This window comes from Tachypleus tridentatus, chromosome 6 (assembly GCF_004210375.1).
Source record: "Tachypleus tridentatus isolate NWPU-2018 chromosome 6, ASM421037v1, whole genome shotgun sequence".
Taxonomy (NCBI): Eukaryota; Metazoa; Arthropoda; class Merostomata; order Xiphosura; family Limulidae; genus Tachypleus; species Tachypleus tridentatus.
In genome coordinates this window covers 33,345,514-33,358,224 of record NC_134830.1, presented here as the reverse complement: position 1 = coordinate 33,358,224, position 12,711 = coordinate 33,345,514, and the positions used below count along the sequence as shown (strand labels likewise).

The 12,711-nt window shown below is 34.6% G+C and overlaps 1 long non-coding RNA gene across 2 annotated transcripts in view; it reads right to left on the bottom strand.

Moving 5' to 3' along the window:
• Positions 1-386: 386 nt before the first annotated feature.
• The window catches only part of LOC143254514 (uncharacterized), a 34,192-nt gene continuing 21,867 nt past the window's right edge, over positions 387-12,711 (bottom strand). For both annotated transcript variants that reach the window (XR_013030228.1, XR_013030227.1), the window contains exons 2-3: positions 6,882-6,992; positions 387-629 (exon numbers count right to left, since the gene is read on the bottom strand). This is a non-coding gene — a long non-coding RNA (uncharacterized LOC143254514). The remainder of the gene's footprint in view (positions 630-6,881; positions 6,993-12,711) is intronic.

Below are 12,711 nucleotides of genomic sequence, written 5' to 3'. Positions count from 1 at the left end.
CTTGAAGGAAGGCAGTTAGTCAACAGTACCCTTTATCTTTTTCTGATTGAACAGTAGTGCTTGACTTTTAGTGTTATATAGATATATAAATGCACCTACGACTACAAAGGGCGGAACGAATTTGAGCGACAATGGGACGCAAACCATAAACTCACAATTCCTGTGAGTTTCAGTAGGGTAACTATTAGTACACACTTGACTCGAGTGTGTATGCAAGAGATTGTGAAAAGAAATAAGTGAAAAAATATATTTTTATATTGTTACTTTTGGTATAATTAATTTCTTACCAATATCATTTTCAATGTGAAATAATAATACAAATAAAATTATTTGATTTTATTAACTCATAAGAGGCGTGTAAAGGACCTGAGTTTATTCAGCAAATAACCAACCTTCTGTTTCAATGAACAAACACTGCAGTTGAAAAACTATAAAACGATTGTTAATGTCAGTGACGCATGCTACTAAATATTATTAAATCTTGGATTACAAATCACCGTCTTCACAGCACGAGGTAAAGAGATTGTTTATCTTCATGAGACTTACTTTAAGACAGGATGATAACGACATTCAACCCATGGACGATGAATTGGCTCTCGATCGATGAACTAAACATCTACTTTTCTCTCCTGCTTAGAAAAAAAAAAAAAGATGAAATCGCGAATCCTCCTCGATGTGTAGATTACTTTACAGGCAACGAATATAAAACATTATACAGAGTGCAAATAAATAGATAAATAAGAATATTCCTGAACAAATGAGTAATGAATTGTAAAGAATTTTGTCAACAAAGTTAACTGGATACAACAAATGGTAAGCAATGATATTTATATCACTGTTGTATGTAATGACACTAGAGTGGCTCTGTTCTGCGGGTAATTTACTGCCACGGTAAATTGATCGAGATAGTCGTTTCTCCATCTTACTCTGGTATTTCTCCACAATCCTCAGTCACTAAACTGTGGTTCTCTTTTTTCTTTTCAGTTACAACAACCTTGCTGAGTCTGGATCCCTCACTTAAGTAGCATGTTAGAAGCTTTATTTAAGATTGTGTGTGTTTTGAATTTCGCGCAAAGGTACACGAGGGCCATCTGCGCTAGCCGTCTCTAATTTAGTAGTATAAGACTAGAAAGAAGGAATCAAGTCATCACCACCCACTGCTAACTCATAGGCTGCCCTTTTACCAACGAATAGTGGGCTTGACCATCACGTTATACCGCCCCCACGACTGAAAGGGTGAGCACGTTTGGTGTGGCGGGGATTCAAACCCAGGGTCCTCAGATCACAATTCGAGCGCACTAGTCACCTTGTCATGCCGAACCCCTTTATTTAGGAAACAATTCCACTTCTGACGCCCTTTATCCCCATTTTTCTGAATTAATTATGTGTTTTCACATCAGATGTCGCTTTCGACTTCTGTGGAGCAACATTTACTTATTTGTGATCCCAGATGCTAGATGATGTCTCAGTTTTATTGATTAAAAGTAGAATCAGTATATCATATCATTGTTTTGTGGCTTCACCTAATTATTATTTCCTTATTCATCAACTTATAATTTCTTTAGTGATCTCCAAACAAATGTTTGAAAAGCAATCTTCTGATGATAACGTAATCACAGGTCAGCTCAAGGAATCAATCAAACAATTAACTAAGTATACTAGTGATGCTGGTTTATCGCCTACTAATATCTTACTTTTATCAGTTCTAAGTTTGTCACTTATATTATTCGGTTGACAATAAGCAACTGCTCACTATTAATTTATTTTATGTGCTTATTATTATTGCTATTATTCGTAAATTCGTATCCATTCATTTATATTTTTCATCGACCGGGCGTGATCCTGTTGTTAAGGTACCCAAACAGTGAAACAGAAGGTTCATGTTTCGCGACCCGCTCCTATAAAAACGAGCTCCGTACCACAAGCCTGTGAATACGCTGTACGAGGGACAACTGTATTTTAATACGAACAAAATATGCTTTTGGGGAATTGTTCTATATGCCAATTAGTCAAAGTTAACTGTTTTTAATGCTTCTAGTGTAAACTGAAATACAAAATTAGTTTCGGTCTAATAAGTCTCAAACCACGAAGAGTGTCGAAGTTGTAAAATATATTACAAGTTCTTTGAAAAAAATATCTAATTTAATCTCAAAAGTTTTTAGGGTAAGTTATATTAGTGTAGCTGTGAAATCAAAAGGAAACAAAATGTAAAGGAAGAGTCTTATAAGAAAAGGGCGAGTTTCACAGAGGAAGATTTTGACAAATTAAAGGTTAAGATAAAGTGGACTGTATTCTCGTAGAGTTTTTGTTGTTGTTAAAATATATGAAAGGAATTAATCTTGTGTAAATTTAAAGGCTTCCTACGTCCTCTTCAACTAAAATCAGGACTCAGCATTACTAGGTGGTATTCGCAAGGTCACGGGTTTAAGTCCTCGTCACACCATACATGCTCGTCTTTTCATCCGTGATGGCGTTATAACTTGATGGTCAATCCCACTATTAACTGGTAAAAGAGTAGCCCGAGTCTTGGGGGTGGTTGATGATGACTAGCTGACTTCCCTCTAATCTTACACTGTTAAATTAGAGACGACGTCGCAGATAGCTCTCTTGTAGCTTTGCGCGAAATTCGATAAACAAACAAATCGATTGGCTGAATTTAAATACCAATTTTTTTACTGCAGCCAGACTGGCTGAATTATACCGTCATTTTTTAATGCAGTTTAACTGGCTGGATTTTTTATCACAAATTACACCATGTAACAAAATTCTTACTTTTTCTTGTTTCCGGGCAGAAAGTGTTATTTCCCAATTGCTTAAGCATAAAGTAAATGGAAAAGACCTATTTTTCTCTTCAAACTTTGCTTTTGTGACCCGAGTAACGAAATTTTCAAATTTACCCATTTTCCAGAACATTCCAGGTAGATTCAGTGTTGAGTAGCTGATAGAGAATTTTCTCGAACTTAGAAATAATCTTCAAAAACTTTCTAGAATGTTGTAGAACTTACGAGAATTTTCTTGAACTTTCCATAATAATATATGTACAGGGGTTCACCACTCGCCACTTTAGTTTAATTCTAGCTGCCTAAGTAAACACATAGACCTATCTGATTTTATCAGAGATGGCATCAAGAAGCTGCAAGCATTTTCCAGACGCATTCTGCTATGTATGTGGCCAATTTATCAAGACAAGAGCGAGAAAGTACTCTGTGATATCATCTACTAAAATGTGTGAAGCCCACAAGACATATTTCGGCATGCCTGTTAGGGATCAAAACAAACTATGGGCACCTTAGTTACCTGAGTAACTGCGAGTTTTGCAAAAAAAAACAAAAAACTCTAGAAATTAGGACGGACAATTTTTGCTTGCTTGAATAGTAAGTTTTTATATTATACAAATTTTAGACATTTTAAAATTTAAATATCTTTTAATTTATTTTTTTGTATTTCCAATAGTATAGAAAAAATATCACACATAAAATATTTTGTATGAACCTCTTACACATTAGTTGTTAGTTAGTCATCACCATCAGATTCCATCTAGGAACATATGGCCGCAAGCGCTTGCGGATTCTTCAACAAGTATTTAAGTGAGCAGGTTGTTAGCCCACTGCATCGAGCCGTCCCTAATTTAGCAGTGTAAAACTAAAGGGAAAGCAGCTAGTCATCACCACCCACCGCAAACTCTAGGGCTACTCTTTTACCAACGAATACTGGTATTGACCGTCACATTATAACGCCCCCAAGGTTGAAAGGGTGAGCATGTTTGGCGCGAGACGGGCGCGAACCCGCGACCCTAAGATTACGAATCGCACGCCTTACGCGCTTGGCCATGCTAGGACGTACATTAGTTGTGGATGAAATAAATTTATTCTTCATAATAACAATTTTATTTTGCTCTTTTGCAGGATGGTACAGAGGGGAAAAGAGAGCCGTGAAGTTTGCTATTCCAAATATTTGGCATGAACCCACTGACCACTCAAGCAATTGCTACTTCTGCATGGTGGACCCTTTCAAACGTCGGGCTGGCAAGAATGCATCTGCTATCATGTATCCGGACCTTCCATCATTCATAGCCCCAGTGCCACTCTGCCCTGAGCTCCCTGTACCCATTCTGCCAGAGAGAAAGCAGCCATTCTCAGAAGAGAGCAGCAAATCAGAAGATGAGGTAGACGTTGAAGATCCAGATTACAATTTCGGAGGTGTTTGATTTTTCAGCTTAAATAAGACAGTTATTTAACTTCTCTGTTGGACAACACAGCTCAATACACAATACCAGTATTTTATTTATTTCTTTTAAGAGTGATTTCAAAATTTCGAGCTCGTGAAGAGCTAATCTACTTTTTACTTATTTATATATTTTTGTTTATGGAGGTTTCTGATAAATGGTTTATGTACACTGAGGAACAATAAGGAACATAATCAGCCACTGAACTAACGCGAAATTGGAAAAGTTGATATTTAGTGTTTGTTAACGCATGAGTGTTCTATACAAGAAGAAAAGACACATAAAACCAGGAAGGATGTACAAAACAAAAAATGCTATTTTAAACCTGGTTGGAATAATATAAGTTAATATAGCGGTCTAATTCCCTACGTTTTTGCTCACAAAAAATAAAAAAATAATGTTTTTTTTTTTTCTAAAACTGTAACATTTTCCTCTCATCAAACACCTTCGTATTTTCTTTTTATTACAATCACTCGTAATATTCTTTTAACTTCAAAATAATGGAGCCAGTTCAGAGAGAATTGTGGGCGTTACTCACCCACGCGTATTTTCAAGATTCCGTATCAAAAGTTGTTCTTGTCCGCCTGTGTCGACAGTTGTAGACGTACAGATTAAATCTTTGCATCTTTTTCAAGTCGATACAACTTATTATTTCGTCTAATATTTCTGTGTTGTAGGAACTTTCAGCGAAACGACAATTATAAACGTTTTCCATGTTCTGGGTCTTGACAATGCCACTAAATTACGGCCATGTAATTCTTCTTTGACTATAATAAATTTCAAGCAGGGCTTTGGGTCTGAAGGAACCCTCTACAGCTGTCCGTTGAAGTGGAAAAATTCGGTCTTTAAAACGTTTCGCCTCAACTTCATCAGGTTAGGTCCGTTCTTTCTCTTACCGTACAAAGAAGTATTCCGTGGTAATTTGTTTAGACTGTGACAGCCAATCAGGTAGTTTCTAAATTACGGCCATGTAATTCTTTTTTGACTATAATAAATTTCAAGCAGAGCTTTGAGTCTGAAGGAACCCTCTACAGCTGTCCGTTGAAGTGGAAAAATTCGGTCTTTAAAACGTTTCGCCTCAACTTCATCAGGTTAGGTCCGTTCTTTCTCTTACCGTACAAAGAAGTATTACGTGGTAATTTGTTTAGACTGTGACAGCCAATCAGGTAGTTTCTCAAACTACTCATAGAATACAGAAACACATAGCACAAAATAAACATAAAACAGTTTTGTACTTATTCAATAAGAACAACTGTCTTTAGGTTTCATTATTTCGTAAGTTACAATAAGAATAACTGTGTTCAGGTTTTATTGTTTCGTAAGTTACAATAAGAATAACTGTCTGCTGGTTTTGTTGTTACATAAGTTAGGAATAACTTTTGTTTGTTTTGTTGTTTCGTAACTTACAATAATAGTAAGTGTCTGTTGGTTTTGTTGGTTTGTAAGTTACAATAGGAGTACTTATCTACTGGTTTTGTTTCATGTTGTTTTGTCAAATCAACAGTGTTATCGTTTTGTTATTTTTTGTGATGTCAAAAACATGTAAGTTCAGTAAGTCTTAATTATTTTGTTATTGTAAGACTTGCGGTTTTATTTGTTATCGTCTTATATCACTACAAAATATTAGCAGGTCACTAGTTTCATTTTATCATATGATTATTATGTGGTCAATTATTTTATAGGTTTCCTTATTTTATAGTGTCAAAGGTTTTACTGTATTTATTATATTTTATGTCGACACAATAAGATGAAACATTTTTTGTTTCGTTACTCCATATGACTATACATGGATCAACAGTTATTTTATTTCATTATTTTACGTGTTGTTGGTTTCATCCAAACAGTAGAATTAATAGTTTGTGGATTTTTATTTTACAACATTATTGTAGGACCAAAAGTTGTACAGTTTTTATTACTGGTTCTATACTAGGATCAACAGTTTTTTTTTCTATTTCTTTCTTGTTGTTTTATGTCGACACAATATCACTGGGGGTGGACACTGTATAGTACTACAGAAAGATGCCAATTTTTAACTATTATTTTCTACTTGTCAAATCCCTGTCACATCACACATATTTGCCCTTTCAGCCGTGGGGGCGTTATAATGTGACGCTCAGTCTCCATATTCGTTGGTAAAAGAGCACCCCAAGAGTTGGCGATGGGTGGTGATAACTCGCTCACTGCCTTCCCTCTAATCTTACACTGATAAATTAGGGATAGATAGCGTAGATAGCTCTTGTAGTTTTGCGCGAAATTCAAAACAAACAATAACTCAAATCATTTTGAAAAACTAATTAATCTCCTCAGTGTATTTTCATTTTGTTAATTGCCAAAATGACCAAGGTCCATTTTAATACATAAAATAGTCACAGAAACTTTCTTGTAACTAGCCAGGTAGTAGAAACTGGGGTTAAAGGTTTAAAAATGTTTTTAGTGATTAAAAAGTGATTTCAAATCAAGAAAAAACTTGCCCTTCTCACGTGAGATCTATATTAACACTTAATGTTTTCACATGCTAATCAATTTCAACACACTAGTGCAATAAAGAGGGTTATACGCTGGCTCAGGGCACGTTTAATATTCAGTTAATAAGGTGAGAATGAATAGATATCTTGATATTGTTAATAATTGTTAATCCGTAGTATGGAATACCAACCTGACAATATCTGCTCAAGTTGCTATAGTGATGACGTCATCTAAATTGTTCAGTTTATGATATGGTTTTACGAGTTGAAACAGAGAAACTCACCACAACGAAGAATAATACCTGCAGTGAAGAAACAATCAACTAAAATATATTTATAGCAGTCTATGAAAAGAACTGAAGCTAATTAACGCAAAGTAAAGTAAATGTAAAATTGTTATGAAGACAAACTTAGCTGAATATGCAGAAACCTCTGAATGCGTATTCACAAAGTGATAACCATATAGTTTTGAACAAACTGCGCATGCGTATTTTAGACCCAGCTATGTTGAGAAAGCCCCATAGAAGTTGTGTTTAGTGTAATAGCCTCTCTTTTTTTTGGGAGAGGGGAGAATAACACGTGGGCTAAATTTCGTTTATGTTAAATACTTTGCAAATAAAAAAAATGAAACCGAAGCCAGTTGTTACGCGATGGCAACATCATTGTGCCATTTTATAATATACTCGTTGCATTAAAAAATTTAGCTCAGCAAATAACAGGTAAGGTGATTCTGAATGAAAAAAGTCCATAAACAATTCGGACTTCTCGGACAAAGACATTTCTAACAATATCATATTAGTAGTGTTTGATCGAAAGATTTACGAGAAAAGTTCGGACAGACAAACGCAAGCGTGTTATCTATATAGATGATTATTTGTAATAAACCTTTACTTCCTACTTGATCAACTTCAACGGTAAGGGTGTCATAAAAATTCAACAAATCTTAGAAATCTTTAATATTTATCTCTTACAAAAGAAGGCTCCAGTTTCCAACTGAGTCATTTTTGTTTTGTTTCAGATAGATGAAAAAGGATACTGTCATTAGTAACTATTTGGTTTCAATGTTGATAAAAACACATTTATTGCCCTTCAATTTTAATCCGACTTTATTTGATTCATTCAAAGTAATGCTTCTTCAAGTGTACTTTCAAACGTCATCGGAAGTATGAAGATTGTTTTGTTTTGTTTGTTTTTTGAACTTTGTGCAAAGCTACACGAGGGCTATCTGCGCTAGCCGTCCCTAATTTAGCACTGTAAGACTAGAGGGAAAGCAACTAGTCATTACCACCCACCGCCAATTCTTGGGCTACTCTTTTACCAACGAATAGTGGGATTGACCGTCACATTATAAGGTCCCCACAGCTGAAATGGCGAGCATGTTTGGTGTGACAGGGATTCGAACCCGCGACCCTCAGATTACAGTCTAGTGCCTTAACCACTTGATCATGTCTGGCCAAGTATGAAGATAGAAGGAGTAACACACAACCTGAGTGTGTTATTTTAAACACCTATAAACACCTGTTAGAGGTAATGGCTGTTTAAAATCCACTAATATAATTTTAATATAAGTGGCGGATCCAGTGACCCGCACTACTATAATCCATCCAGTAAGCTGAAGCGCTCACACGTTAGTGGAGCGTGGGTGTTATTTAATTACGAAACTCCATGAACGTCTCAGAAATCACAAAAAAAACTCATAAAACCCATTTTTATTCCTTACATGTACGGTACGTGACAATCATACACTTTAATCGAATGACTATATAATATCTTCCTGTCTCCTTGTTTTGTGGTTTCTTCAACCCAAGGCTGCTCTGTGGAGAATAGCTAATTGATGTATCATACATAATACCCATATGATGCTGGACGATATGTGTTTCTTATACAGACGTAATTTCTCATGTGTTTTAACAAAAACATTCTGGAACTGGAAAATCCCACTAGTTAATCTTTTCATTGATGTCCTTCTGTCACACAATTACACAGTACTAGCTTTAGGTATATCAGCAACTTAATTATAAAATTCATCTGTTAACTCAGTTGTGTATCTTACTTTTGTTGCTACTGTCATGTTGCTTTCTCAACTGGTTCCAAATAAGTTTTGTTAGAAGCATGTATTGTATATGATAATCTTTACATAACCATATATTTTACCAAGGAAAATGCCAACCCATGATTTTTGTGCGTCAACTGTCAGGCTTTGGCTGTATGACACTCCATCCTGTGTCACAGATCGTCACGTTTTTGCTTGCCTTTAGGCACGAGACTATATAATAACATATCACGAATGACAACCGCCTGTCGCTCCGTCTGGGAGAAACGTCAGTATACCTTTGTTTAACACGATCGGTTTCGATACCAGGGATTTTAAAATAACTCAAAACCTTTTATTACTGATACGTTTTTAAATGAATTTGTTTTTCACTTGTCTGTAGATGTAGAGTAGATAAAGAAAGTAAGTAATAGTTAATATTTTCAGAGTGTTTAACAGATCTAACGTATGACACGTGCTTTTAACAGAGTGCATTGCACCGAGTGTACACAGAGCTCACGTTGTGTCATTTTTTAGGCTAAAGTCATATCCGTCTGCGAATAAAACAAAGTTAAGCCGTGTTAGAGTTTTTTTCTAGAAAGGTGCTTAGAAAGCATGTTTATCTTTCTTTCATATCTTGTCGAAGCGTGTATGTTCAAAGCTGAGTTAAGGTGAAAATATTTGGTTTCTGGGAAAAGTAAACGACACATCCATAAATTTAAACACACTTTCTCAGATGCGACAAGATGTTTCAGGCGAATAAATGATACGGTCTGAGTTTCAGTGAAAGATGCCTGTAAAGATATGGAATCACTGTGTAACGTTATTAAAAACTCTTAAGAATTAATTAGCTTTTTAAAGAAAGTGAAACACTAAGAACAAATCGATTGAACTGCGAGTCAACAACTTTTGTATTGTTACAACTTCCTGTCTTTTCAAAGCAAAAACCTAAAATTTATGATGACCTTCCATATTAATTTTTGTTCTAGTGTCATAAACGTAGTTGACGGGAAGCGGTTTGTTCTCTGAGTTGCCCTCTCTATGCAAGGGTTATATTTCATGCAAGTCCAATCTACTGAAATATTACTTTTGTGATAAATGTAATTTCACGCATGCTAATAGGCACGTTCCATAGTATAGACGAATATATTACAGTTATCAACCTTGTCTTGTACCCTACCTGCCAAGACGTAAATTCGCGAATGTGTATTGATAGTGTGCATGGCGCTCTTTCTCCAGTCCGTTATTGCGTATCACGTCATAAGTAACTTGGTAACGATCGTCATAGATTATTCTAAGTATCTCGAATGATAATCATATGTCATTTCATGTATTCATGTATGCATATTCAAAGTTCATAACATAGAAATAGAACAGTAGAGCTATTTGTCATGTTTTATAATTGACAGCCACCTTGGTGTTAACAGTAATTTACTGAAAAAATCATTTCTTTTCTGTAAAAATATAGTTGTACCAATACATTTTTCTTCTTACGTTCGTGCAATTACAAGAAACTCTGACGTATTGGGATAAGAAAACGTGGAGTAAGAAAGACAAACATGTATTTCATTTACTAATTTAGTCTTGCCAACAATTGTGATGATAACAAGTAAGGCACATAATATTAGTGTATTGGAAGGTTAGAAACGTTGTCGTTGTAATGTTCATAGCTAAGACATCGATCCAGTGTAAATAGATAAATCTATTATGAAACTTTAAAAAAAAGATATAAAACCTTGTAATAACACAGCGGTAAGTAATGTTTTCATGCTACCTTTATAGTTTCGTGATCGTTATAAATATTATAGCTAGCTATTGGAGTTCTAATATATGAGATAGCTGACATTTACTATATAAGACAGCCAACATGGACAGGTTGCTTATCAATCCATTGTAGTGGTCAATTATTGTAGAAATATGATTATTAATCCACTAAGGCAAAGGCCAGTAATTGTAGCAAGACCATTACTAATCCACTGTAATAATCGATGATAATAACAGTCTTATTATTTTATTATAATTATTCACATGAAATTTTGAAACACAGTGTCAATTTGATTACAATCAATAGATGTAGAGTGTACATAGTGGTAACGCCCGTTTCTATATTTGGAACCCATAATACTGATGCATTTATTGTTTTTCTCTGGTTTTAGAGTACTTTGGACCAGCGATGATTCACTAATTGAGTGGTTTTAAAATAGAGATAAAGTTTGTTCTCTGCTGTTGTCGCCAAAGGATGTTACTGTGTTAAGACAACACAATGTGGAATATTTTAATTTATTATCGGGTGTTCCAACTCAATTATTTTGTTGAACATATTCTGAACTGTAGTTAATGGAGAGCTATATAGTCATAAGCTCAGAAGTAAAGTCGATTAATAACTAATATGTTATTTGTTAACCCTGCAGCAACCTGTACAATAATTTAATGTACATGATACAGGATGTCCAGAAAAGTTCTCGTTTTTCAGAGACAGAAGTCTTGAATATACACTGCAATAATTACCAGTAAGCCACTAGACCAACGGAAAAACCATACACCTTGAACTTCTTCTGCAATGGTTACCAGAAAGCTATTAGACCAATGGTGGTTGCACGACCCTTGAACTTCTGCTACATCGACTTCTTGAAAGCTATTAGACTAATAGAGACAGCACGAACTTTTATTACAATGGTTACGAAAGACTTATTAAATCAATAGAGAAGGCTGCATATATCTTGAACCTCTGCTACAATGACTACCAGAATACCAGTAGACCAATAGATCCAGCATAGGGGGATCGAAGTCTACATAACACGGGCCTCATAAAAGTTTCAACACATTCAGAACTAAATACTAATACATTTTTAACCTCATTTCCGAACATTTTTATATTAATAATCGCTGAAATATTGACATCAGATTTATATATATATATATTTATACTAGTAGGATGAATTATGCTTTCTCAGACATTCAGTACACCCTCTAGCAAGAAGTAATGTTGACATTGGAAGTAGCTTTTACATGAGTTTATATCAAATAGAACCCAATTAAGTTTTCAAAAACAAATGCATATGTAGGTTCAATTTTGATATGTGTATATATAATAGTGAACTGACGAACAATGATTAATAAGCATAATCAAAACTATTTTAAGTTGTTGTTGTTTTGAATTAAGCACAAAGCTACACAATGGGCTATCTGTGCTCCCACCACGGGTATCGAAACCCGGATTTTAGCGTTGTAAGTCCGCAAACATACCGCTGAGCCACTGGGGGGCACTATTTTAAGTAGAAAATATATTACATATTTCAAAAAAATATTGGTTTTTCTTCTTCAGATAATTCAGAGTATTCGGCTCAAAATTTAATGTTACAGTTTCTAAACGTTTATTATCTTACATTGGAGATAGCTTTTACACGAGTTTATATCAAACAGAACCCAATTAAGTTTTCAAAAACAAATGTGTATATAGGTTCAGTTTTGATATATATATATACATATTTGTAACATAGCCTTAATCTTTTTTGAAGTTGTCGCTTGACTGAATAATAAATATGTATAGAAGTAAACTTATATAGGCACTGAAAAATCATTGAAAACGCCCATTTAATGTTTTGAAGACGAATTTGAAAAATGAGACTTATTTAAATAGTATAAATAGAGAAAATTATTGAGTATTTTATACTATCGGAATAAAAAAAAAAAGAAAGTTCGTTGATTTTGTTGTTTCTTAATCGGAATTTGGTCTTTTCTTAATTTTATAGAATTTTGAAATACTTTAAACGAAGTAGATCTGAGTTTTTAGTGTTTCATGTTTTATTTAATTAGATGAACGTTCCACGTTTTTCTACAGTTTTACAAATGTAGAGTATTATTAATAGAACATTGTTCGAGAAATGTAGTTAATTTTTTCACTCTTTTGTTCTGGAACTTTTCCCTATGTCTCGGGAGCTTCAACGACTGCTGTAAAGTAAACCACACTGTGTGAAGGTGAACTGTGA